The sequence below is a fragment of the Pezoporus wallicus genome, unplaced genomic scaffold, assembly GCF_028554395.1.
Source record: "Pezoporus wallicus isolate ANWC-B61680 ecotype Strahan unplaced genomic scaffold, APGP_CSIRO_Pwel_v1 contig_593, whole genome shotgun sequence".
Classification (NCBI taxonomy): Eukaryota; Metazoa; Chordata; class Aves; order Psittaciformes; family Psittacidae; genus Pezoporus; species Pezoporus wallicus.
This window is the reverse complement of record NW_026642342.1, coordinates 4751789-4779645: the sequence shown is the minus strand read 5'-3', so window position 1 is coordinate 4779645 and position 27857 is coordinate 4751789. Positions and strand designations below refer to the sequence as shown.

The window sequence follows — 27857 nt, the reverse complement described above, 5'->3', positions numbered from 1 at the left end:
GCCATCCTTCAAAACTTATATGAATAAATCAAAGCATTACCTTACCAAGCAACAATACATTACTGTTTTCTAAAATATCTGAGATCAGTCTTTGCTAAATAGGGCAACAAGGATATTTCATAGCTCAAATCAGTGATCTGTTCATACCAGAGACAGAAATACGACCACTGAACCCATGGAGGAAACCCTGGAATCTAGGTGAGAAGGTATTATAATGGTTGTATGCTCTATAAATCTGTTAATCTGAATCTCACAGTTGAGCCATGGGGTTCTATCCTCTGAGAAATATGATTTGCCTCATATCATTTGGATACCAGATACTATTAATGCGCTGCAGGCTAAGCAACGTGTTGCAGTCTCTGTTAGTGGTAGTGAGATACATTAGCTTAGATCATTCTTTTTGCCTGGAAAAAAATTTAAGGAGGATAACATTGAGCAGACTTTTTGGAAGTTTTTACTGGGAACGTATAGCCCAAGCTTTACTTATTATGTTGTTATAAGGCACCATGAGCAGTGTTGGAATAAGTGCTTGTGCCTCACAGCCGCATACTTATCCCTGGAATACAGCCCTTTCCTTCAGTTTTCCTATTCCCCTCCCCAGATTTCTAGGGTTCTGTGATAATTTTTTCTCATTCCTATAACAGATGTAGCAAGAACCTTATGTGCTCAGCACTTTCTTTTATAATTTCGTAGAAGTGTTGAAGTTTTTGTGAACAGCAAACTGTGAATGAGAATTAAATGTTTCTGTCAAAAAAAAAGAAATATTCCAGAGTGATGCAGATGGTCAGAAATTGGAGGAATCAGCCATGGGGGTTGGTTTGGTTTTCTTGAAACAAGTGTTGTTTAACTTGTAAGTTAATGAACTCTGTACCAAAGGCAATGAATACATCCACCTTTTCTTATTAATAATGATCCTTCAGAAGATTTGTCAAATCTACTGAGGTATTACCTGGTATACACACCTTTTCTGGTATTTTGGCCAATGCAAGTTATTTTGGGGAAGTAAAAGTCAGTTCCAGAAATAAATCTTGACACTGTACATTTAGACTTGGATTAACATGTACCTTGGAAGGAAGTACCATATAACAGAGTCTAACTGTAAGAGGGACAGTTTAAACTTGCATGTTGTTCAGTTAAATTTAAGGTGCAGAAACACCTTCCTGTCTTGTATCCTCATTTGCAAGTGATGATGCTGGTCCCTCTCATCTCGCACTTGCATTACCCCAGGCAGCTTTGCCAGTTTGAAAGTCTCCAGAAAAAGGGCAGAACTTCTTCTGTAAAATAGTCAATTATCTCCTAGAATAAGCCCAGCTGTAAGTAGTATTGCAGGGTGAATCTTCCAGTGACTTGAAACAACTGGGTTGTATCACATGCAAGTTCACTGATACCAAAAAGGAGAGATCCACAGGCCTTTAGTGAAGTTATAACCTTATAAAGGATGCTTACTGTAAAGTATAGAAAAGTTTTATGCATAAGCATGTAAGTGAGGAGGAAATGTCCTCAGTGCATGACTGGTCTGTTTATGGGGTTAGGGCGCAAAGAGGGTTGTGCTGACAATCTGGACTCCAGTGTCCTCTGGGCAAGTTTTGTATATGGCTCTGAACATTTTTGCTAATTTCTATCCCATGTCCTGATTACTTTTTTGAAATGTTTGTGGCTGAGTGCATTGAGAGAAGGAATATCATTTTAGATGTGTTACTGAGATGTTCCTATATGTTAATTCCGGTGACATTTCCACTGTAACAGCTGTCATACGAATTTCGTATGACAGCTTTCTAGTGCAGTGAAATGCTTTAACACGTTTTAGGTGAAGGAGTACTCATTTCTTTGACAGATAGGTGCACACACGTTAGCCGTTATATTCTCTAAGTCCATAAGAAGTCAGGGTGCAGTATTTCAAAATCCCCTATCCTCCTGGAGTGAGCCCACACAGCTAAAAGAAGCACAAGATGTAGGAGGAAAAACAAGTCTTCCCTTGTGCCTAGCTACAGTGGGTAGGGTTGCAGGGGAAGGACAGACCAGGACAAACTTATTTCTACTCTCTTTCTATGGCAACTTATTAAGAATAGGACCCAGTTTCAACTGAACTGAGCTGCTTCATCATTTTGTGGTCTCTATACATGAAAATGCAGAATTCACCCATCTTCTGGTGCTCCAGTCACTGAGAAAGACTCCCAGACAGCCAAGGACTGAGTCTTAATGAATTTTAAAAGCTTACAAAATGTTCTTTGGTTATATATGCTTTAAGCCAAAAGTTTTATTCTCCCATGTTGGCATGTCTTTATTAACACCATTTATTTACTTTTTATAAGAGTGAGAGCATGACTACTTTCATGCCAGTACATCTGATTGTGTAATGACTTACTTTGCATTTACAGGGATCTATTGTTTCTTATGAGGAAAACTAAAGTTTCTGTGGAGTGTTTAGCTAACTCCCTGTTGAAGTGAAGCAAGATATATCTTTGGAAATCTCTTAAAACATTATTTCTAATCAGACCCTTGCTTTCACTATAAAAATACATGTGAATTTACAATGGACAAAGACAGAATTATCCCAGAATTGCTTCAGAAAAAAAAAGTTAGATTTCTCTCAGAAGAGGTGCGCAGATATGGATTGCTGTGCATGTTACTGTTCTATCAGGAGGCTGGCTTTGATTTTCAGTGCAAGACAATCTCCTGCTGCTTTTGATGGTCAGAAATAATTCCCTTTAAATTGAGCTATTGCGTTTCCTAAGTGGAATCGGTCCTTATTTATATGAGTACAAGGCAAAGAATAATCTTACCCAGGGATTTTAATATTGCCAGTGATGAAAAACTGAATGCTTGATGTCTCTCTCTGTATTCTCAGATCTTTGCAGTCCCTCAAAGTCTGTCCCAGTTTAATCCAAGAAATTGCAAACTCATTGTAATGAACTATATTCACAGGCCTTTTCTAGATTAGGAGACCGTTCCTCTCCATTCCCACTAAAGATTTTTTGCAAGGTCCTTATAGAGCTAAGCAGACCTTGTTAAAACTTAATTCCATGTTGTATTAGAAACATGTCTAGAAAGGGTTTTTCTCACAGGTTGATGTTTAATTATTAACAGTTATTACTGTTGGCTCCCCAGCTAACTTATTCTCTCCCTCTTATTCTTTCTCATGAGATTGGAGGGACTCTGAGATGTATGAAACTTGCATGGAGCTGAAGTTTGCACTGAACAAGACTTGTAGAAGATTCTCAGTTTTCCCAGCACCTGAGTGTATTTAGAGCTGAGGCCTGGCTGTCTTTTATAACAGTGGTATAGAGCATGAATTACTGTAACAACATTTCCACTGACAGTGAAGTGCTTCCTCAGTAGTTGTGAGCTTATTGTCTCGGTTCTGTTGCTAGGAAAGCCAGCTGATTAGAAGGCTGCCGTAGCAGCCAGTTGATGTAATACATGCCTGAGAAAACCCTTATCAGAGCCCTGCACACTTTCAGGAATGCTCACAATTCATCTGTGTTTCTGAATGTGAAAAGAGACCCATTCTTTCTTCATTGCACTGACCTGCTGGAAGCAGCCTCTAAGGAGCTAAGTTTTAAAGCTTGAAGTCAGGACTGCTGCCTCCTGCTCTTCATGCCTCTCCCACAGTGACAGTTTCAGCAAAGAAAATGCTGGGTCAGAGAGTGGGTTTTTCCTCTGTATCTGTTCTGTCTGTGTGATGAAGTCAAAGTGCTCTGAGCTGTTTTGTTTTCCATGTGCAGATGTACTGCTTTGAAGGTCTGTCAGGTGCTATCTGCAGTGAACCATGGCATTCAGATTGAGGGCAACAATAGAGGAAAACTGGCCATCAGAAGCGAAGCAGGGAAAAGTCTTGGCCATAATGTTCAACTGCAATTGTCCCTTCCCAAAGGGCATGACCGATTAAAGACTTGAGTTAGGGGACCACACTGAAGGATGATGATTATTACTTTATTATTAGGCAGTGAGATACTTTTGATTAGTGCTATTTAAGGTTATGAAATCAAGCACAATCTTTCATTTTTTATAAAAAAACTCCTGTGTTACTTCTTAGTAAGCAAATCATGCAATTTTCTTCCATTCCTTATGCAGTAAAAAACTCCTAAGAAGGAGTATTGCTTTAACTCATGCAAAAATGACATTCTTTGCTCTATGCTGCCAGGAAAGATGACCAAAAGAAAACCTTTAGTCTTAGAGGAAATATAAGAGAAGCATGTGTTAGATACACTAATGGTTTGCTGATCTGTGATTTAGCATCACTGGTCCTTTTTGCAGCTGCTTTGTAAAATGCAGGTTAGCTCTCAGATACCTTTCTGAAGGGATTTAATGGATGACCTTGTCTTGCCATAGGAACCTCCACACCCTTAAGCTGAGTGGTTACCAAAGGAAAGTGGTGGCATTCCCCTTAGACAAGAGCTGTATGCACTGCCAATTTTTGGCTTTTGAAATGATTCCACAAGATCTTGGCCGAGTGCAATTCAAAATACCCTGTTATGTATACCCATCTGAGGAGGAGGGATCACTGAGGGGACATGCTGTACTTAAGATCTGAGCAATCACATGCCTTTAAAATTTGATTAGGATGATACTGGGATAAGTCATTTTGTAAAGACATTAAAGATGTGAAAAGAAGGAGAAGATGCGCTGTTTACCCCTGAATGTGTGCAGCTTTGCTGCATGAAACAAGTTGTATAAAGGCATTCTGGTCAATCTTCCAAAATAAAAAATGTTAAGCAGATTTTAGTAACTGCTAGTGCAAACTTTGCAAATTCAAAGGATTTGGGTATATTTGCCCATGCACGTGTTTGTATCCTCAGATCTTTGGTTATTGACCAGCCAGTCTGCTGCTAATAGAACATGCAAAATAGGTCACACAAAAGCCCAGTACCATCTCAATGATTCTCCAGTTTTTCTGTGTCCCTTGAAGCAAAGGAAAGTAAGAAAAGATCTGATTTTCATTTTCATAGGAGTTTTTGTTTTATCAAATACATCCATCTCGGTTTTGAAAAGTTGGCTGAAGCAAGAAAGAACAGTTGAATACTTGTGCTTACAAATAGAATTTCATCAAAAAGTGTCACTACAACTCACTTGTACCAGGGACGATCCTCTGCAACCTTAGCAAGGTCCGTAGAGTGCAGCAGGGAGCAATGCAGAGGAAATCAAACCAGTAGAAAGTGCAGGTACACGAAGTACAACTGGAGAGGCCAGCAGTGAGGAGTGGTACTGTATACTGGTGATCTACAAAGAAACCAGTTTAAATATAACTTGGATGTCTATCACAGGGCATAGGCTTCCTTCAAATTGACTCTGTCCATTCTTTTCACTTATAGTCCCTGACCATTGAACCGCTGTGGTTTAATTGTGTCCAATCCAAGATACTGCTTGGATTGTTCTGCAATAAATTCTTCAGATTCAGCAGGAGGGAGCCCGCAGATGTTAAAGTAACCCCATCTCTGCAGCTAGTGGTGCCACCACTTTAAAGAAAGGATTTTTTCTTCTGGATCACTCAGGGTTTTCCCAACAGCCAGCCCTGTTGTACAGGTGATGTTTTGGATGTGTGCCTGTTCTCTACACTTGCCTTTGATTGCTTTCCTCTTTATAGTTCTTTTCTTGCTAACTTCCTAACGCCTTGCAGAAGGCATTAGTTTTATATGTGTCTGCCCTTGCAGTCCTCCCTCACAGAAATGCTTCACCACAGTATGCCCTTTTAGACCTTAGTCATTCTTGCTTACTGCTGTACAGAGGGCATAGCCAACCCTGGGAAATCGCTTTCTGTGGCATGCTGATGTATTGTGCTTAATGTATTATCAGCAAGGACAAGTCTGCCTCAGGCAATTCCAGCAACCCAAAAAGCACAGGGACTTTTTATACAACAGCTCTTTTAAAAACAAGTGCATATCCTATGCAGAGAAACCTTTTTCCTTTGATTTCCTGCAGGTAGAAGCAGCAGTTGATGCTACACAGAAAGACAAGCCAACAAGACATTGCTCAGGTGAAACAAAGTGGAAAATAACTATGGTGAATTTCATTTGTACTGTCCGTTCGCATAACATTGCAGAGAACTTCATGCAGCACCTAGGAGAAAGCGTGTTCTAGAAGGGTTTCTATTGTCATCCCAACACCAAAAGGGTAATCCTGACATCACTTCGAGAGGGCTGTTCTGTGAGGTCCACTCCTACCACTGTGTTTGCATGAGAAAATAAGAAATCTTATGCCTTGTTGTAAGGCCCTGGAAGGCTGCCCTTGCTAGTCAGAAAAATAGAAGGAGGCATTCCAGAGTGCAGGTCGTTTTGCAGTTGCATTAGAGCTCACAGGATTGCAAAGCATCCCCAGTCTGGGAGACAGAGCTGCTGTCCCCAGCAGATTTTTAAATGAGTTTTCTTTCCTTTAAAATTAAGTCCAGAATGAGTGGTTTTGTTGACAAATGACTGGCAGTTCTGTAACTCCAGACATCAGGAATTCTAGCACAAATCCCATACATGGGTTTCTAAATTAGTACACAAAATGACCATATCATCTGATCATAATTTAAAGAATTATTCAGGATTCAGAAAGAAACTGATCTTTTAGGCAGTTTCACTTAATTTAGGAGCTTGTAATGAACAGGAATTTTTAACTTGTTTGAAATCTCATTTCAAACTGAGCTCTAGCTATAGCCTAACCTTCTGACTGTGTACACTTATACTGCCAACGGCAGTATAATTCAAGTGCACACTGTTCTTCTGTCCTCACAATAAACTTGAAATCTCTCTGGTTTGGGCCTCAGCCTGAAATGTTCTGCATGCCTTCTCGTGTCCTGACCTTGGCTGTCACAGTGGCACCCTGCAACATACAGGAAAGCATCATTGTTTTCTATCAGCCTCCATTTTAGTGTATCAAGATGAAAAATAGAGTTTTTAAGCATATGCACTGCTGCATGCGTTCTGTCTGTATGTCTGCTCTGCCATGTGTACATATCACCACCTAGGAAACAGGTACAGACATTGTCTGGAGCTAAGGGAAACAGGAGGTTTAGGAATTACATCTTTTTCAGAAAGAGACCATTAGGATGCTGCTCATAGGGCTGCCTGAGAAAGCCAAGGTATTTGGTATCCCAGTGTTACATGGCAGAAGCCTCCCTCCTGCATCCTGGACAAGGCTTATACTTAGAGAACTATACAATTAAAAAAAAAAATCTGCAGTTGACAATCCATTTAGTAATTTTTACTATGTTTGCCCTTTTTGTACCTGCTCCCTTGATGAAGAGGGTGCACTCACACAGTGAAGCTGGGAGAGAACGCCCTGTTTAATAGGATAAAACAGAACTTCTACTGCCACCAGTCACATATTGTCTCTTTACTTTTGGGGGTCTTTTTTCCCCCCTTTATTTTTTTAGGTATATTCCCTGAGCTGTTCAGTCAGGATGAGCAGTATCGTGCCTTCACAGATGTGCTCAGGAGGAACCTTCTGGGACAGCTTCTCAAAGGGCTTTATCTTTTTGCTGACAAATGGGTGCCAGGGCCAGAACTTAAGGAAGTCTTCAGAGAAAATTTTGCAATGAATTAGGGAATCTCAAAGGTATGAACCTGCAGTAAAACCAGTGCAACAAGTGATTTATCTTCTTCTATTTGCTTTTTGACAGGCTGAACACTCAGCTTTGTGGCAAGCTGTAGTATCACCTTACCTACACCCACATTTATTTTTCAGGTTTCCTGTCTGACATTCCGAAAAAACTGAGGGCAGGCAGGCAGGCATGGCCTGCAGTAATTTACAGTTCATGTCCCACTGATATCTTCAGACATGAAAGCTGCTTGAGCACCTCTGCTAATGCTCCTCAAGAAAATTACCCGGACAATTAAGCATGGAAGTCAAGATAGAATGCCAGTGATTGTTTCCCTCTGCACTGTGGAGCTGGATTCATGTCAGCAAGTAGGTGCTGCTCTTTTTCTAGGAGTACAGAACAAAGTTTGTTCCCCTGTCTCTCAAAGAAACTCAGGAGACACCCAGCTTCCCAAAGTACATCAGTTCCAGTGCTAAGCTGATGTTCTATCACCACAGAGGACTTCTGATGCTTAGGTAAGACCTTTTATGGCATAAGCTTATTTACCACAAACTGTTTTACTTCCCTTATTCAGATACAGGAAGGATAGACCAATGGGCAGAGCTTTATCATGCTATTCATGATCAGGACAATAGTGGTAGATATAGAGCAGCACTAACAATTTGAATGGAAAACGTAAATGGTCTTGGTTCTGGAGAAATTAATGTAAGCTTACCAATTTTGCCAAATTTATTTTTTCCACTGAAAAAGATGTGGGCAGAAATGTTTTTATCAGTTCTAGGAGCCAAGGTATTTTTCTCCGTTTGAAAACATACAGAGTTTGCAAGTGTGTTGGTAGCATTAAGCTCTTAGTAGAAAAACACCCATTTCTCAAAAACCATTCTTGGATTTCTGCTGACCGTCTCAGCCCATAGACCAAGAACTGAATGTGCATGTAGAATCAGTTACTTTCTCCCTGATAGAGTAATATATACTAGGAAACAGAGACACTAATTGCTGTGCTGAGCTGGCGAGCACTGCCCTCGCAGCACCCCAGAGAGCAGGCTGGCTGCTCTGGGTCTCTCTGGGTCTGAAGCACAGACCTCAGCTGGCCAGAGTCAGTGGGAATGCTGTCAAGGGACTTAGGTCATCCCCAAAGTGCAGATTCAGTTGTATAAATATGGGCAGTCATCTTCAGAAACTGTTGCTCTGAACTGCACCATTTTCACCAGCAATAAAACAAGGCAAGATCTGGCTGGTGAGAAGCCCAGAGTCCTACATGTAAATGTACCTTTGTTACTGAAAAAGGGAGGAGGGTTTAATTCCCTCTCATACTTCTTGTTTAAACTAACTTACATGGCTGCAGCACAGTGGGTGTTTGTAAATGACCTTTACTAGATGTGTTTTCTGGTTTAAATTTTCACTTTGAAATGAACAGTGAAGAAATCCAGATGTGTTGTTGTGTTATGATGAGAATATTTTGAATGGGCAGATGTTCTGGTACGCTCTCAGGTCAGGACATTTCTGTATCTTTTGTATTGCTTCATTGTTTAATGTCAAGAAACTTGATTTTCTCAGCAACGTTTGTTAATTTTTATGAAATGTGTAATCAGATATGGATAGATACAAATACCCAGCATCAATTCCTTTCTTCTGATTCCTGTTCTGTTTTTATACATAGAACTCGTGCAATTAGATTTTTACATTAAACAGATTCCTTATTTGAAAGCTCACTTGGCTTTCAAATTTAGATTTGAAAAAACATAGAATGAATGAAATTAAATGTTTCATTTGGATAGCACACTGACGAAGAAAAGGAAATCCCTTGCTGCGGGATATTGCAGTCACGGGTCATGAATGTTTAAGCAGGAGTTACTGCCATCCAGAGGAGAAAAGCCATAAACTGTCATATTTCATTATTTTTTAAGCAAAGAAAGGCAAACCTAGATGGTTGATTCAGTTTATTTCTTATTAAGGAATCAAAGAACAGAGAAATAGTATAAATGTACCCAGAGGTTTCTGTGGGGTTTTATATGTCGGTATTTGTGAAACAAAGTTCAAAGCAGCACTGGAGAAGCACAGTAAGACACATCTATAGAGGAAGACACACCAGGTCATAAACCAGATTTATTTTCCTCTCTGACATTTGAGGTATTTAAGGAAGAGGTTTTAGAAATCCCTTTGCTAGGTTCCAAGCTTTGGACATGACCCAGAATGTGGAAAGGGGATGTATGATCTGTATCTGTATCCCAGGCCTCTGGGGAGGTGGAGGCCCCTTGTCAGAGGCGTTCAGTGGGGAAGCTGTTGGCCGTGGCAGAGAACACACAGGGCTGTCAAAGCAGGACACTGAATGAGGATGTGTGTGAAGGTAGTTTTCACGACTCCTGATAATCCAGATAACACAAAACCTCTGGGTGTTCAACCCCAAACAAGAAGTCCTTCTTTATAATCCCTCTTTCCCACCCCCAAATACCAAAACCGCAGCAGAAAACAAAGAAATAGGTGATTCTGTGAAAAATAAAAGGAAAAAGGATGGGAAGTTGTTTATATCTTCTGCCCAGAGTGTCCCTGGAGTTTAGAAAGAAGAAAAGTTCTCAGCTGAAGGAAAAACAAATGGGGGGGACGGGGACGACCCAGACACACGGATTAAACTATTGAAATATAACACCCTTTTTGGACAGCCACCTTCAGTCACCAGCATGGACAAAATCCAAGAGTGGTGATAATTTTTTCATAAAAGCCAGTAATGATAGTCCGCCCAAGGAAGGTATTTCAAATAGCATCTTATCTGATCAGTATCTGAAGGCCCTTCTAAATGGTGATTTCAGTATTTTTTACCTCGTTAGGGACTAGGTTCTGGGTGCGCGCATTTCTCCTGATGTATATTCTGCACATGAAAACATAACGTGAGCATTCCGACCTTTCTTGTGTTTACACGGTGAAAACGGAGCCCCACGGCCACGGCACGGGGGGCGTTAGGACCCCGCGCGGGCGCACCCAAAGCGCCCGCCGGGGCCCGGCCCGCGGCGAAGCAGGACTGTCAGCGCCCTCTGCTGGGCATAGGGCGCAGCGGCGGGCGGGAGGGCGGGCGGTAGGACCCGGGGTTTGCGGCGCCGCTGCCAGCCCCGCGAGCGGCCGCAGGAGCCGCCTGGGGACGCGGCAGCTCCGCAGCCGGCACCGGGCGGGTTGCGACGCCTGCAGCTGGGTGCAGCCCAGGTCAGCTCCTGAGTTACTTCAGGGCAGCCGGTGGTGTAACAGATACCGCGTGCATGCAAAAGGTGAGATGGTGCTGCGGGTCTCTTCGCTACAGATTCGCAGCTGAGCTTACAGTGGTCGGTTCCCAAACTGAAATGATACCACCTGGTCGAGGCACATTACTACTGCGTCTGTACAGAAGTGTTAGAAACGTAGGAACGGTGAAACCCCTGCAGTTACAGCCGAGGTGAGAGAGATTTGAAGCCTCACGCTATGGGTGAAGAACCCTATGACCTCTTTCCCTTTTTGCTACTGAGTAGCAGAGTCTCCTGGCCCTCAAAAAGGTCATTAAAAGGAAGGTGGGGCTTTCAGGAGGGGAAATTCTCCCATCAGAGGGTAATTCTTTTGAATTTTAGACCATACTGATGACACCTACTAAACCTTCCCTTCCAGATTTTACCCACAAGTGGACTGGACATGTAACCCAGGAAGCAGAGTGAAACCCAAATTCTCTGTGAATGCCGCCACGTATTAGCAGCTGTGAAAGCCATGCTTATGCTTCTTATGCACATGTAGGGCCAAGCCGTGTTAAATGGATTGATTCTTTCCTCAAGGGTCTTTACTTAATGGAGGAATTTCGAGAAGGATCCCAGGCTGAGACCAGCGACATGGCTGCTCTACCCTCAGATTTATATGTCGAGGTAGAAGAGAGGTCAAACACACTGAGCCTTCCACTTCAGTAAGTTATGTGCCTGATAACCTGCTCTAGGAATAACTATTGATCTCTGCTTATAACTCCCGTTAAGAGTCCTGTACATATCGACAGTCCTGGAACCCCAGATTTAAATACCAGGAGTGACAAAGACAACCAAGCAAATATCTTAGCTTGTTGTCTGCAAACGTTCCCTCTGGTAAAATATTTCTGTTGTGATTTTTGCCATTGACACAAAGAATCTGAAATTGTACTAGTTCATAGGCATGCAAAATAACGTATTCATTCAGAATAATTTTAGGATTTTTAGGATTTTTAAATAGGTTATTTTTCCTTCTTCTCCTGTATATTGCTGAAACATAAAGGGAAATGGGAAATTATTAATCTTAGATGGGAAAAGGGAAATTATTGTCAATAACATATGTCATAGCCCATTAAAAAGTCCCGTAGAATACCCTGTTGATTCCACTCAGCTACCCAGCACATGGAAACTGAATGAAGTTGGTAGTAAGACAGGACAAGCCTTTGTCACTGTACCAGATACCTTCAGTAGAGCATTGTGTCATCTCTAGTTCCATCACAAGGTGATCTGTTTCATAGGCCTGTGAGGGGCAGTTGTTCCTGAAGGCAACAGATAACCCTAAACAAGCAGCATTCAACAAAAGCAGAGCAGAAATCACTAGCTACTATTTCCAATTAGGAAAACGAAAAAGCATCATGAAGAGCTACATTTTCCAGAGCCAAAATTATGTTCTATTCCATATGGTCTATATTTTTAATATTATAATCTAAACAAAAATGAACTTAATTTAGAAATCTGCATTAAAATCTGGAAGAAGCACTGTTGAGATGTAAGGAGGTGCATGGGCCAGTACCCAAATCATTGGATATAATTTTCCACTACATTTGTCTGACTAAATCCATGTAGACTTTGAACAAGTTTGGCAAGAGCCTTAGTGGTTTTGTTTTTACAGCCATATGAAGGGAAAAAATCTCATGTGTATCGAGTGTCCCTGGAAATGGGTAAAATCATTGTGGTAAAATGTGTTTATATATTTTAAGACAATCATGAATCAAGACAATTCTTTGAAGACAATTTATAGTAATAATTTCATGTCTGTTCCTTGACTTGCCTAGTCTACATAGCTGCCTAAATGGGTGCCAATGCAAACAGTCCGTATTAGGCGCTGCCAAATGAAATCATCACCCATTTTAGTGCCCCTTACCAAAGCATGCTCCTCATTGGCAGCCTTCAGTGCGTAAACAAACTGCTGAATCATCTTGCTAGCTCAGAGAGTGACGGTGAAAATAAATTCCTTCTCAATGCAGCAGTTTAGTCATTTGAGACAGGAAATCACTTTGTGTTGGGAAGTAGCACTGGGTAAAACTCAACCAGTTTCCAGAACAGTGAAAGGCTCGGGTTGCAGCAGGAATGATGTGATTATGATGGGCAGGAAGCAGAACAGGACAAGTTCCAGCAAAAAACTCCATAGAACACAATAGTGAATATTGTTCTTGATGTAGATCTTTAGTAGGTGGTTCAAAATATTATACCAAGATTAATTCTACAAATCCATTAAGCTCATAGAGCTGTTTTGATAGAATTCTATTCAATATGGTAGGACTTTTCTATAGAAACACTTGTCTGTGCCCTGCATCAACCCCCCTGAGCCCAGTTCTACAGAAGTATCTTCACAAATAATGACATAAAGAAGGAGATACAGAGAACTAGATGGGGAACCATGAAAACATGTGTTCCTTTTCTCTCCCATTTTAATCAGCTGCAGTACCTCCTTGTCCATGAAAGCTGGCAGAGGCATCAGTGACAAGTTGCCACAACATAAAGGGGCACAGACTGCTCAGTAGTACTTTGAGAGGTATTTCTTGTGCAGAATCTGCACCAAAGCTGATTTTGCTTCCTCTCTGTCACAGCAGAGGCTAAACTTTGGAGTGGTGTCAAGTCTGGTTTTATGATACTAAGATCTCCCTGGGAATTTATGAGGCACTCTCTTTGGATTTAATTTATCCCTTCAGGGAGCGTGGGTTATAGATGAGTCATTTTAAGCCCGCTGACCTCAGTCACCTTCTGTGACAGGTAAACTCAAGCTTAAAGTGAAAAGATCCCCAGAGTCACTGGTTTCTGCTAAAGGATACATGTGTGCTATCAGAATACTGAAATAATCAGAGAAATGTGATGCAAATTGGGGCAGCTTCCTTGGAGCAGTGCTGCAGACACAAAACACAAAAGTAATGTAAGAACCACTGAGGTTTAATTCCAGAATCGTTAATTCTTCCCAAATGGTCCAGATTTAAATAGAATAAAATTCGATAGTGAATCCCACTTTATATGATAATACAAGGGACTAATAGCAATTACCTGTTGAATAGCAATGGAGCTGAGCAGTGTTTGAGGCATCTGGGTTACTCAGTGAAGACTTGAAAGATTCCCCAAAGAGGTGCTGCCTTTTGTACAGCTCACTGTAATCTACCTGTAAATCTTCATAATTTTCATGGCTGTTTTACATGTCAAAAGTTCAATTTCAAGCGGAAATACTTATCAATCAATCTACCTGCAGCTTCCTTGCATGTCTGTTGGGCGAGGAAGTGTGCTGGTATTTTCAGCGTCTTTGTAAAGCTATGGAGTATATTTGGACATATTGTGGAAGGCAGTAAACAATGCAGTGCATTCCTGGGGTGAGTTTTGTCACTAGTTTATGGTTTTAAAACTCAAAGCTCCACGCTGTAATTTAAGGATTTGTAGTTATTTTGAACAAGGGAGAAATTAGAAGATGATGGATTGTATTATAGGAGACTTATTTAATGCCCTATTCAAACACTATCCAGATATTTCATCTGAAGTCTTCATCTAGAGTCAATATTACATGGGATCAGCTATCTGAAAGAAAATGATGGAACATTTTCTTGGCTGTTAGGCACCTGAGAAATATAGAATTTGATGATGCCAAACTATCTGCCATATGTGTACTTTCTCTAGTCTTATTTTCCTTAATGAAATGTGGTTACCACAAAGGATATTTCCAGTTGAAAAGGAGAGAGCAGCTAGATTCAGCTTTCCTAGATGTGGTCTATCTCTTAGCAAGTGTTTTACAGTTTCTATTGCAAATTTGAAGAGAAGTTTTTCTCATTAACAATCATTACTTTACATTTTCAGCACAGAAAAAGATTAGGATGTTGAGGTAAGTTTCAAGCCACCATTTTAGAGTTTAAAGAGTTAGTGCACTCGCTGGGATTAAACCACAGGCACCCGTATACTTACCAGACCATTTATGGGTTTTACTTCTATTTTATTCCTTAAACAAAAGTGAAGAAATAATAGAATTACATTTACATATTTACTTAAAAGAAGATAATTTATAAACTATTATAAATAGTAAATACCTAATTCCAACTTTTAAACAAATAAGACCCAAGAAAAAAAAAAAAAAAGAAGGTATTTCTGTAAGATGTAATATAAGAACAGCTGTAAGGAAAAGATTTCTGATTTCTTTAGGTCAGTTTTAGAATCCTAGGTAGTTTAGGCTGGAAGAAACTTCTGGATGTCTTCTAGTCCAAGCCCTTTCTCCAAGCAGGTATCGTTACATCAGGTTCCTCATGGTTGCATCCAATCAAGTTGAAATATCCAGACAGAGATTCCGCAACCTCTATTAAATGCTGATTGCTGCAATGCACTGGTAAGAAAGCGATTCACATGCAAAATTATTCCCCATTTTTTTCTGGATACAATTTGGAATGTTCCACTTTTTATCAGAGGCCTTTCCCATTTTCTGGATTGCGTATGTCCAGTTCAGGTATCATATGTCTGATATCTGGTAGCAGCTAACGGGTGCCAAGAGGTACCTGCTCCGTTTAGTCTTGTACAAGCTTACAGTGATAATAATGAGTTAAGTAGCTCAGAGTGCAAAAGTTAGCACAGTAAGTAAAATGTTTGGTTGCTCTATGATTTACAGCTGGTTTGTTTCCTTGTTTACAAAACTGGCTGGAGTTATTTTTCCCCTCAAGCTATTTTAAAGCTGTACTTCATCGTCTCTGAAGCATTTTTTAGATATTTCACTTCATCTACAGCATTTTGTTTCTTTATCCAAATTTTTAATGGTCTTTCATTTATGCTTCATATGAAACTACTGACAAAAGCCTTAGCCAGTGTCAGAACCTGTATGCTCAGCCCTTCACAAATGCATCAGGAGGATTTCCTTGTGGGTCAATTAGCTCTTTCTGCTTTACCATGTCCTCATCCTTGGATCTGCCTGGGGGCAGCTGTGGTGATTTCTGGGGGAGCAGGAATAAGGACTCGCTTCTCCTCACCTTGGAGCAAGATCCTTGTTTTACATCTAATGTCATTTTTGTGGCCAACAGTCACTGCAATAATCAGCTTTGCAGATTTAATTCTCTCCTAGGCTTTTGGGGGAGGTGATAAAAATCTGTAAATTGTCATTGTCATCAGTATTTAAAAACAGTCCCTTAAAACGGTGCAGTGATTTTAACTCATATCTTTGGACAAACTCTGGAAAATCTAGCATCATTGCTAGAACCACTGGTAGCCCTTCTCAGTGTGTAAATCCCATGTGGGTTCACAGCCCCATGAAGACTTCACTGACCTCTGTAGAACTGGGGAGCAGAGGTTTTGCCTCATCCCCCCTGATGTGTCCTGTCTCTCTTCATCTTCTGTCTCCTCTGCTGTGCAGATCTCGGAAGATCAGAAGGTCAGAAGAGCCAGGAAAGCTGTTGTGATTACTTCTATGGCGAAGCAGTGCTTCAAGAAACACATGCCAGAGACATAGTTGTCTGCTGCTACTTTGGTCTCAGCTAGTTGCAGAAGACAGGGTTTGGCCTGAACTCCTGGTGGGAGCCTCTTCTTCCACCTTCCTGGGAGACCAGTGCTGTGCCAGGTCAGTTCCCCTGCCAGAAATGAACATGGGGCATCTTGTTTAAACTGGGAAGCTGATAGTGTTGAACTCATCTATTTGTATAAGCTAGCTGGCTATCCTCTTGCCATTTCTAATGTAAATCTACTATGGTATTGTGAAACTTTATTTATTTTAAGCTTGCAATATTTACCAAAGCAAGATGTACAAAAAGGGTCCTTTCTAACTTCCATTTTTCTACTGAGTTATTTGTTGGAAAGATATGTTCATGTATAATTAAATGTGGCTTGCTTAAACCTTTGCAGTTGGTAGCTTAATATATATTTGGTTGTACTTTGAGTACAAAGGCTATATTATGCTTTTGTTGGCATCCTTGCTGGTTAGTATGCCAACTGCATAATTTTGTTCTCTGCTATATGTCAGGATTCGAGTGCCGAGGGCTCAACAGGTGGTGCTGGGATAAAGTTCTGGCAAATCAAATAGGTAATGCGGTTATTTCTTTTGTCAAATTATAATTGAAAACAGAGACAAGTAAAATGAAACTCACATTTTCCTGGTGCAAAACAGGGTTTAGAATTAAATTCAAATCAGTTTCCATGACAAATACACATTACTACGGGAGCTTGGTCTGTAAATAAACATGCAACACCTTAGTTTTGATGTAGAATGATTTGTTCCCTGTAAATTTAAACCTTAAACATCAGTTTTTAAACAATAACAGACGGCTAGAGTCTTCCATGAATCTTCTTTCTTGTACAAATTTTGTAGAAAATGTGCCAAAAACTTCAGGAAAACTTTGAAGAGATTTAAATCTTAAAAAGTCAAAGAATTTGAGACAATCTGTGATACATAACTCAAATGTTTAACATCGGGAGTTTCCTGCCATATTGTTTTCTAATCATTGCTAAACCATGCTCCCAGCAGAAAAAGATAAATACACTGGAAATTCCAATGAATGTGCTGAATGAGGTGCTGCTTATTTTATGTTTGACTTGGATAATGTTTATTAATCCTAAAATCATAAAAATGGGATAAAACCGTCTACAACAAAAATGCCACAAATTATATATGCATAGCTTGGTTTTCCAAAATTGCTTGTAAAAAGACCTATACACTTGCAAGCCTATCTGCTTTGCTATTGTATCCAATTTTTTTACACCGAGATGTTTTTATTTTCCTCTAAGGACCTATCTAAAACTCATACGTATAATCTTATCTTCTGCTCCTGCAATCATTGTGGTTTTATTTAGTTTTCCATTCCTCCTCATTCAAAGACATTTCTCCTAAACTGTAATTTTCTCGATTCCAAGTTCTGTTTTGTCAGACCTGAGCCCATCATCCACTAAAGCAGCTTCCCACAGTGGCTTCCAGTTCCTTGGGCTGGTCACAAATATCTTTGTCCCTGCCAAGCTCTTATTTACTGAAGGCTTTACGTTTGTATGAGACAGGGTGGTACATTCTCTTCTCTCACTTAATAACTCTTTTCATAAGTGATCAGGAACTAAGCAACATGAGAAAAAGGTATCATGTTTAATCTATAAACCTCATTATTTTTACTTTTTATATGCCATAGTTTCTATTGTTTAGTCCTAGCAGACTGTTTCTCTCCCATAGCAGCAGGCTGAGGTAGTGATGCTGACTACCAAGGCTGCTGCAGGCAGTGGGACCACTGCCTGTGCCCTGGCCTGGGGTGCACAGAGCAAGATGTGAGAAACTACTGGACATGGCACAAGAAACTGCTGGACCTGAAAGATCACAGAGTGAGAAGCTGGCAGCTTTACAGAGAGTACTGTGAGGAATTCACAGGTGGTTAAGGAGGAGTTATGTGAGAAACAACCAAAATTCACAAGAAACGTGAAGGTGAGCCCTGGGGATGTTTTGGGGAGTTGGGATAGTGTGCGGCCAACAGTACCAGGTAACAGTATCAGCTTACCCACGTGAGGCTGAGATCACCCTGAAATGGTATCACAAATACCAAAAATCAGATTCAGCAGCTACACGAGTGGAAAATGGAGCAGAGATTGACTGGATTCATGGAGAGCTGCTAAATCCATGAGCCTTTAAGGTATTAGTATTTGGTTACTAATTTGTTTAATTTCTTCGCACTTTTCAGTATGAAGGTACTTAAGGACAGCAAGACATTGGCCGAGAATAAGGATTCCAGTTCAACGTAACCCTCTTCACAACCCCATGCTTGGACTGACTGCATTCCTGGGAAGCAGGGCACAGCTTTGTTAACCCAGTAGAGTTGCACCCAGTTGCTTCAGGAGTTAATTTGGCAGCTTCACTGCAAGGAACCGATTCAGAAGGTATGAAGCACATTACAGCCAAAGTACTATTAAACTCTTTGCCTCTTTAGAATCCTTTCACTGCACTACTGCATTTCTGGACTGACCTGGGACGTGCCATGAGGACTGATCCCTGCTCTCTATGGTTCTTCGTTAATGCTCAATGCATGAGAGAAAGTGTTCTGTTTTTTTCTTTTTTTTCTTTTAAAAAGCTATGTTGAATATTTATCTTAAACCTCAGGTAGCTGTTTAGAAAAGAAACAGCTGAGAATCAGATAATGTACCCCTTTCATTGACAAAAGATTTATGTCTTGCCTGGCAGGACTTCATACTTGGAGAGCTCACAGCTGACATAGTCAAACACAAGTAGCATGTAGTCCAGTGTTTATCCAGGGGACCCAAGACTGCTGCTCCCACACTTTCTTGTGTGAAATTAAATCAGCCTTTGAAATTGGCAAAGATTTAAAAACATGATAAAAATCCTATTTGAAAGGGGGAAGAGAGGCTCAGAGGCAGTTTGAATCAATGAACACCGTGCAAAAATAAGTAGGGTATGCATGAACATTTCTGCTGACCTTCTACAAGAGCCATCTGTCTAGTTGCAAGGCACCCTCTCCCCCATGGGCACGGGTGAGGAGTTCAGCCACGATGCCTACCACCCTTCCCCCACAGCTGTCAAAACTATTGTTTGGTTCTAGCATATGTACATGCTGTGCCAAAAAGAGAAGGGAAATCGTATGAAATGTGTTCTTTGCCCCGGACCACATGTAACTTCGTGTCACTGACTGTTTAGAGAGAGGGTTTATCTGCATTTTAGCACAACTTTTTAGTCAATGTGTAAAAAACAAGTAGAATAGTAAAGTTAAGTTCTGCATTTCCCAGGAGATCCTTTATTTTCTCCAAGGATAATAGGAGTTTCCACCAGCTTTGCCACAGCTCAAACAAAGAAATGAAGAAGGACTAAACGTCTTTTGCAAATAGTGCCGATACTCAGAAGAGCCCTCATGGGAAGCTGGAAATAGGAGAAAGGGATTTGGTACACCTTCATTTCACCAAGTGAGCAGGTAAACCTGTATTTTTCTCTTTCAATGTCCTTCATCACTCTGCCAGTCCAGACAGCCATACCCAGAGAACGGCTACTGATTGGCAGTTTAAATTGCGCACTGGAAAGCACAGGCAGAATTTACCCCAGAGGAAATAAATTAACCATACACATGTTTAAGGTGAGAAATTCATTTTCTGGTATGCATCCCACAGCTGGAAAGCCTAGATGTTAACGCACCCAACTAAATGGCCACAGACCTGGATCCCATTTCTTCTTCAGACAATATTCTTTTTCATCAGGCAAGTCACAGTGTTTCTTCTTAAATAGTTTCATCCATAAAAACAAAAATGCACCTTCATGACTTTCACTCCAGTGAGGATGGTGGAGCTAATCTAATTTGGTTGTGAAATTAAAATGCTCATATAGAAACAGACTCTTGAAATCCAAAGTTTTATTTTTCCATGCTGTTCCATTGTAAAAATGTGGCAGCTTTGGGGTTTTTTTTCCTGAGTTTTTTTACATGGCTAAAAAAATTGAATAAAATCTGTCCTTTGCCTTTCCATGTGCAATATTTGACTAATTGAGAATTAGAAATGCAATATCTACTTTATATTTATCTGTTAGAAACAGCCTATAACTGGTTTGATTGATTTGAAGGGGTGGGGAATATTTTTTTCTGTGTAATTGTCATCATTTCCTGTGAGAATGCATAATGAAGCACATATATTTGGAGGCACAAATATGGGGGCAGGTGACGTAAGTATACATATGCTTGTGTGAAAAGCTGTTCATACATGAATGTACATATATACTTCTCACAGCTGAACCCGGAACCAGATTTCTAATTGTTCTTGAGTTTACACACACACAAAAAATGAATAATTTAAACTGAAAATATCATTTCTGTGTATTATTTAAAAATGGGGGGAAGAAGGGAAATCCTCCAAGATAGCTATAATTTCTCCTCTCTACCGGTCCTGTTACAGCCCAGAAATACATACTTAGAGTTATATTTTTTTCCTCAGTTCAATGTACCAGGTTTTAGCTATTCAAATCCCTTTTCCCATTAGTGTAAGTTAAGCTGCTCATCATTTGCGTGTGGATGTTGCCCTGCTTCTGTGCTCTGCCTCTGTGCACTTTCAATTCAGTTTACCTGCTCTGGTGTACCAGGTAAGTGAACCTGCTCTGGCCTGTGCCACGTGCCTGAACTTCATAACAGTGTAGGAGATGGGGTTGCTACCTTACTGAAATCTATTTCAGCCCTTTTTTTTTTTTTTATGATTTTGTTATGATTAGTGAGTGAGACTAAACCATTTGTAGTGCATTTATTAGCAGAAACAATATTGAAAGTAATTTGACCCCTACAGTACTTTCCTTTTTAATAATACTATACAGTGGCAAAAAGGCTATGAAATCATGTGTAGAGATCTTTATCTTAGTTGAACTGGTTGAAATATAGACAATGGAAATTCCCTGGGTTGACATTGGTATAATAGGAAGCAGCATATGGCCTGCTCCTCTGAGCAATGTGCTGTCACCACAAACTACCTCACTGTACATAGCTAACATAAAAAGTTTGTCAGCCAGCTCCTGTGAGCTCTTTATTTATGGCTACTCTATCATCTAAATAAAGCCATGTTTTTCATGATTAGAAACATAACAGTCTTGCAAAATCTGAAGTTGTATAAGTGAATGTGAATGCTTTTATTATGAAATCATTTTTTCTGTAAGCACTGCAGAAATCAGATAATGCCATACTGTGTTACTCAGCTGGCAGGTCAAGTGTGATATGAAGGCACTCGGCTCAGAAGACCTCTCCTAGCAGGTTGCGTCTCATCCAAGGACTATATTATTATTTTCTCTCACAGGACTCGAAAAGTTGGAAACTCAAGCTCATATTTTTGTCATCAGCTTCTTCAGCTGGTAACTGTGCCTCCCCTAGCATATGTGCACAGCACCTCACCTGATGATGGTCTAACCCAAGGGGAGGAGGGTGTTGTGTGCCACAGCTGTGAGCAGCTGTACCATTTATCTCTGGAGTGATGGTCCAACAGCTTACCTGAGGAGTAAGAGCTGAGGTAAGACATAGACTAAGATACCTGGATACCAGTATTGTTTAGTGTTCAAATACATCCAGGAAAGCTAAGCTGCTAACTTTCTAGGTATAGGGAAAGAATTATGTACTAACAAACATCCCCATACTCACATTCAACTCCTCACAGAAAGACAAGTAAAAATTATCAAGCTTTGCAGCAATTTACCTTAAAATGGCAAGGTGAAGTAAACAAAGGAGAAGCTAGGACAGTCCTCAGGGATTCTAGTAAACCTGACTGTTGTATCAAACAAACTGGTAGAAGTTGTAAAAAGAATCACATTAGTTAACATGGGGAAAAATATGGCCGTCAGAGAGGGGTCCTTTTGCAGCACACTGTCATATGCCTCCCAAACCTACTAGAGCTCGGTGGAGGGACCCACGTGTTGTGCCTTATGAGGAAACCCCAACAGCCCAGTAAAATGTGCCCCCCCCCGAGGCACAACTGCATACTGTTGACCTTACTGAGTGAACTAGCTGTGTTAGAGGCATAAAAATCTGTTGCAGTTATAACTAATATTACAGGGCTTTGGTTTTCTTGTTGGATGGAGCAGAACTCTCTGTACTTCTTACTCTTTTTGAAAGCTGCAAGCCAAATGTCTCATGTATCAATTAGACTGAAAATGTGCTGCTGGAGCTGCCTATGGAATATAACTTAATGATGAATTGCATGCGTGCTGTAGAGAGACATAGCAGGATGTTATTGCCATTGTTCATCCTTTGGTATTTGGTTTGCAGCGCCTAAGCCTGTTAATAAGCAGTTTGTCCTGCTTTTACTCTGGTGCATTTGACGCCAAGAGTGAATTTCCTCTATATGCTTTTCCACTGTAAGCTTTGCCAAAGCTCTTTTGTTCGGTATGTCAGTCAGCTCTGATCTTGCTTTAATTGTGCCAATAACTCATGTCTGGAGATTATTCATTCTGATCTGGTGTAACTACCATTGTGTCAGGCTGAAGCTGATGGAGACATTGCTCTTGTGCACACCTAGGACAGGCCTGTGGACAGCAAGTGTGATTCTGAGCCTTTCTTCAGGTGCCCTGGAAGGCACGCTAAGACTGTAAAAATACTGATTTTCTGTATTATGTACAAAGAACAAGGAGTTCAACAGCTCATGCAGTCCGAGTGCTCCTTTTGGAAAAGATTTTACCTCTATGTTTGTCAGATTTGTTCCAGAGATTTTTATTTATTTTTGGATTGTTACCAAGAAAGTATGTAAAATTAATGTCAGGAAAATTACTTGAGTAGTATATATTACACAGCACTAACTACAGCAATACCAATGTTAGTTCTAACACTATTATTCCCTTCTTTGTGGGTGGGTGGGTTAGATTATGGTTGCTCGTAACTTTGCAATAACAGTTGTATATCACAGGCTGATTCTTTTAAAGAAAAATCAGCTGAAAGAGATGAGCCATTTCTGGCCAGGGAGAATATATCACTTACTTGATAAAAGATATAAAAGTGAGTCATACATTGTCCATGTGCATAAACTAAAGTTCCACCTGAACATGAGGAAGATAGATGACTTCATTTTCATTAGCTGTTGAAAGTTTGAACAGAACGTTTCCTTGCAATATATTCTTTTCTTCCAACCCCTTCCCTCCCGCACCTTTTTGCTTCTTTTACAAAGCTACTTTTGAAACAAACTTCTATTGGCATATATGCTGTTCCAGCTTTCATCCTTGATAAAAACTACAATAACTAAGGGGCAAACTTTACATAGTAGTTCATGAGTAAATGGAATTTAATGGGGTCAATTATCCCCACATGCTTATGTGCAGGTTTCATTAATATTAATAGGTTATAGACATGCATATTGAGCTGAAGAATAGGCTCTCACTGGCCTCTACACTATTTTGTGTGTGTGCCGATTTAGAATTATTCAAGAGAACATGTTAATTTTCAAATGTCTAACACGTTAGCTGCAGAGAAAAAAAACAACCAACACATCCATTACACCTGCAAGAAACAGAAAGGTTGAAAAAAAAAATAGATTAAGCATGACTAAAACAGTGCAGATGTTGTTTGTGCTTTTTCCATGATTTAGAATCACATTACATGCCTATGTCTCCATAAATATTTAATGAAATGGAAATGAATATGTAGCAGGCTGGGTTCTTCCCTCTAAGGGTTAAGTTCCATTTCTGCAAATTGGTTTGTGCCCTATTTCTGTTCCTGTGTCTCTGTGCATCCAGACATTTTCTTGGCATCTCTAAATCTTCTGAGGTTTCAGGAGATCTTTGGAGATTTGCTAGTAATTGACCTGCTTGGATTGCACATGACTGGCATTTTCTAAAAGATAATACAGTCTTGCATTTTGTTGTTAAGTGCTGGTTGTGTTATTAACTTGTGGCCAAACCAGAATAAAGGCTCAGGAGACATCATTTTCCCTTAGACAACTTCATTTGTTTCTTACCGTAATCTCCATTATAAATGAAGCACTTTGGTCTCAGCTGAAACCAGTCACATATTCTTTAACTTGTCAGACATGTTTGTCCAGTAATGAATACACCCCACTTTGCTCAAAGTTTCTTTTTAAGATGTTACTGTACACTAAGGGTAAACAGTCAATGTCTCAGCCAAGTCAGATGATTTAACCTTCTGCCACTTCTCTAACCACTAAAGAATTCCTGCCCCTGCTCACTGGGTATTTGAGCACGTGTGTTTTCTGAGAAAACAGGGTTATCAAGAGAAGTAAAGCTGATGTTTTCTCCTTAGAAAACAGGAATAATTAATAAGCTTAGGTCCACTCTATCCCAAAGGAGACAAACTGAATGAGCACTGTTTGTTTTAGGTTTATCATGTAACAGAAACAGATATTGCCCCCAGCTACAATAGCATAATTCTGGAGGAGCCTTCAGGTTTAGTTCTGCTGTAATTTAAACAGGTACTATCTCAGTAATACATCTGATTTCAGCAAAGTTCCTAATGTTTAGCACCATCTTTAACAGCTAAGAAAATTATAAATTAAATTAGAACCTAGAAACAATGAATTAACGCTAACCAGATAAACACATGTAATCACTTTCTGCAACACGAGAATTAATACTGCTGATCTTTGCAAGTAGCAGTGACAACTCAAACACAATGCCTTGGGGCCTGCAATAACCTGAAGGCCAATTAACTACAGCGAGGACTTTTTATATTAAGCTTTGTATTAAATAAATTCAACACAAATCTATTGAGGCCAATAAGGATTTTTAGGCAGTCTAGTTAAACTTTACCTCAAAAGTGATCAGGCTACATAGGATTCTGGCTTATGAGATATCTGATTTATATCTTACCTTCCACAGGTGCTTAAGATGAAAATAAGAGCAAATAAGAGATGGAGATAGAAAAATTCTTCTGTCAGTACAATTTTGTATCTTTCATTGGGGATATATATTAAAAAATACAAAATATATATTTATACAAAAATGTATAAATACATATATTAATTATTCTTTACTTATTTATCTTATATACCATTTATCTTATATCTACTATAATATATATTATAAACATATATATTCAATGGTATATTAAAATCTATTCTATATTGTATTGCATTAGATCATATTATATCTTATGTTGTATTATACTATACTATAATATGATACTATGTATGGAATATAATAGAACTCTGATAGATTCCATTATATTCTAGTATATATTAGTAAATTCTATATTATATTTGTATAGAATGTAACAGAATTCTAGTAGATTCTATCAGATGCTAGTATATTCTATCGGATTCTAGTAGATTCTATATTATGTAGTGAATGTAATGGAACTTTATTAGATTCTACGATATTGTTAGATTCTATTATATTCTATACTATTAGATCCTATTAGATTCTATCAGATTCTGGTAAATTCTATCAGAGTATATAAATGTAATATATGTTTATCTAGAATAAACTAGAAGTCTATCCGATTTCATCAGATGTATATTCTAGTATATCCTATAATATATTTAGATAGTAATATAATTCTATTCAATCCTGTTAGATTCTAATAGATGCTATATTATATTTATATATGATATAACAGAATTCTATTGGATTCTAGTATATCCTATTAGACTCTATCAGATTCTAGTAGATTCTATAGTATATAGCAAATGTAATTGAATTTTATTAGATTCTACTATATTATTAGATTCTATTAGGTTGTAGTATATTACATTATATTCTGTATTATGCTTATATAGAAAGTAATAGAATTCTAGTATATTCTACTAGAGTCTACTGGATTCTATACCTATATATAATAGATGTCTATTAGATTACATTAGAATTTAGTGTATTCAAGTGTATTCTATTAGATTATTATACTTATACAGACTATAATAGAAGTCTATTAGATTCTGTTAGATTCTAGTCTATTCTATTATATTCTGATATATTCTAGAATATACTATATTCCTGTAGTAGATTGTAATAAAATTCTATTAGATTTTAGTAAATTCAATTATATATAATACATAAAATATGATAGATTTCTATTGAATTCTAATATATTTCCTTAGATTCTAGTATATTCGGTTAGCATATACGATATAGTATATTTATATAATATATAATAGGTTTCTGTTGGATTCTATTAGATTCTAGTATATTCTAGTTTGTTCTATCAGATTCTAATATATTTCCCTAGATTCTATTGGATTCTAAAATATTCTAGTGTATTTTCTTAAGTTCTAGTATATTCAATTAGATTATATTACACATTGTATTTGTATAACATATTATAGATTTCTATTGGATTCTAGTATATTTCCTTACATTCTATTGGATCCTATTGGATTCTAGTAGATTCTAGTATATTTCCTTAGATTCTAGTATATTCAATTAGATTATAGTACATATTGTATAAAATATCGTAGATTTCTATTGGATTCTAGTATATTTCCTTAGATTCTATTGGTTTCTAGTATATTGTATCACATTCTAGTATAAAATAGATGTCTATTGGATTTTATTCTAGTACATTCTATCAGATTCTAGTGTATTCCCTTAGATTCTAGTATATTCACAATTAGATTATATTACCTATTGTACTTGTATAAAATATTATAGATTTCTATTGGATTCTAGTATATTCTATCATATTCTAGTATAATTTCCTTAGATTCTATTGTATTCTATTACATTCAAGTATATTCTAGTATACTCTCTCAGATTCTAGTATATTTCCTTGGATTCTAGTATATTCTATTAGATTATACTATGTAGTATATTTATATAACATATAATAGATTTCTATTGGATTCTAGTATATTCTATTAGATTATATTATATATTATGTTTATATAAAATGTTATAGATTTCCTTGGGTTCGATTTGATTCTATTGGATCCTAGTATGCTATAACATACTATAATTATAGACTAGACTTCTATTATACTATATTCTATTATATACTAACATATTAGAATCTCTTTTATTTCTATTAAATATAATATGTATTTACATATGTATTAATAGTTCCTAATAAAAATAGTTTATATTATATATAAAATAGACTATTGATATATAACATATGTATATATCACATATATGTGTACATATAACAAATACACTCTATAATATTATATAATATATAATACTATATATTATATATGACATTGTATATAGTTGTATATATAAAATATAATACATAATACGTATTACTATATAATTATGTATTATTTATTACATATAACAAAGTAGCATAATATTTATGTGCAGAGGTTTGGCTTTAATATGCAACTGCCCTTTTTAACCTTTTTTTTTTTTTTTTTAGAAGATAGAAGGTTTTCAGTCTCAGAGTTAAGATAAAGCCACTATTTCTTGAAATTCCTGCCTTGCACACTGCTGTGCTGTTTGTCTTCACAATGTAGTCATCAATGTAGCAAAGCCTCCCCACTGACTGCATCCTACTTGTCACCACTGGCAAGGATTCAGCGCAGGCCACTGGACAAAAAAAACAAATAAAACCATGACTCCAAAGTATTTTCTTAAGTACTTAAACTCATGGATGAATGAATGAATGGTTTTCCAAAAACGAGAGTTTCTCCTGTAGTCAAGAACCTTTGTTAATGAGATCCAGACAGATTTACATTTTTTTAAAGCACAAGATTTTGGGGGTTTGCCATTTAAATCATCAACTACTGTATAA

The 27857-nt window shown here is 38.4% G+C and overlaps 1 long non-coding RNA gene across 1 annotated transcript; it reads left to right on the top strand.

Annotated features, from left to right (window-relative positions):
* The first annotated feature begins 16133 nt into the window (after positions 1-16133).
* LOC130609830 (uncharacterized) lies at positions 16134-21637 on the top strand. The gene is made up of 4 exons (XR_008974883.1): positions 16134-16315; positions 17906-18151; positions 18405-18600; positions 21536-21637. It is a non-coding gene; the product is annotated as an uncharacterized LOC130609830 (long non-coding RNA).
* The last annotated feature ends 6220 nt before the right edge of the window (positions 21638-27857 follow it).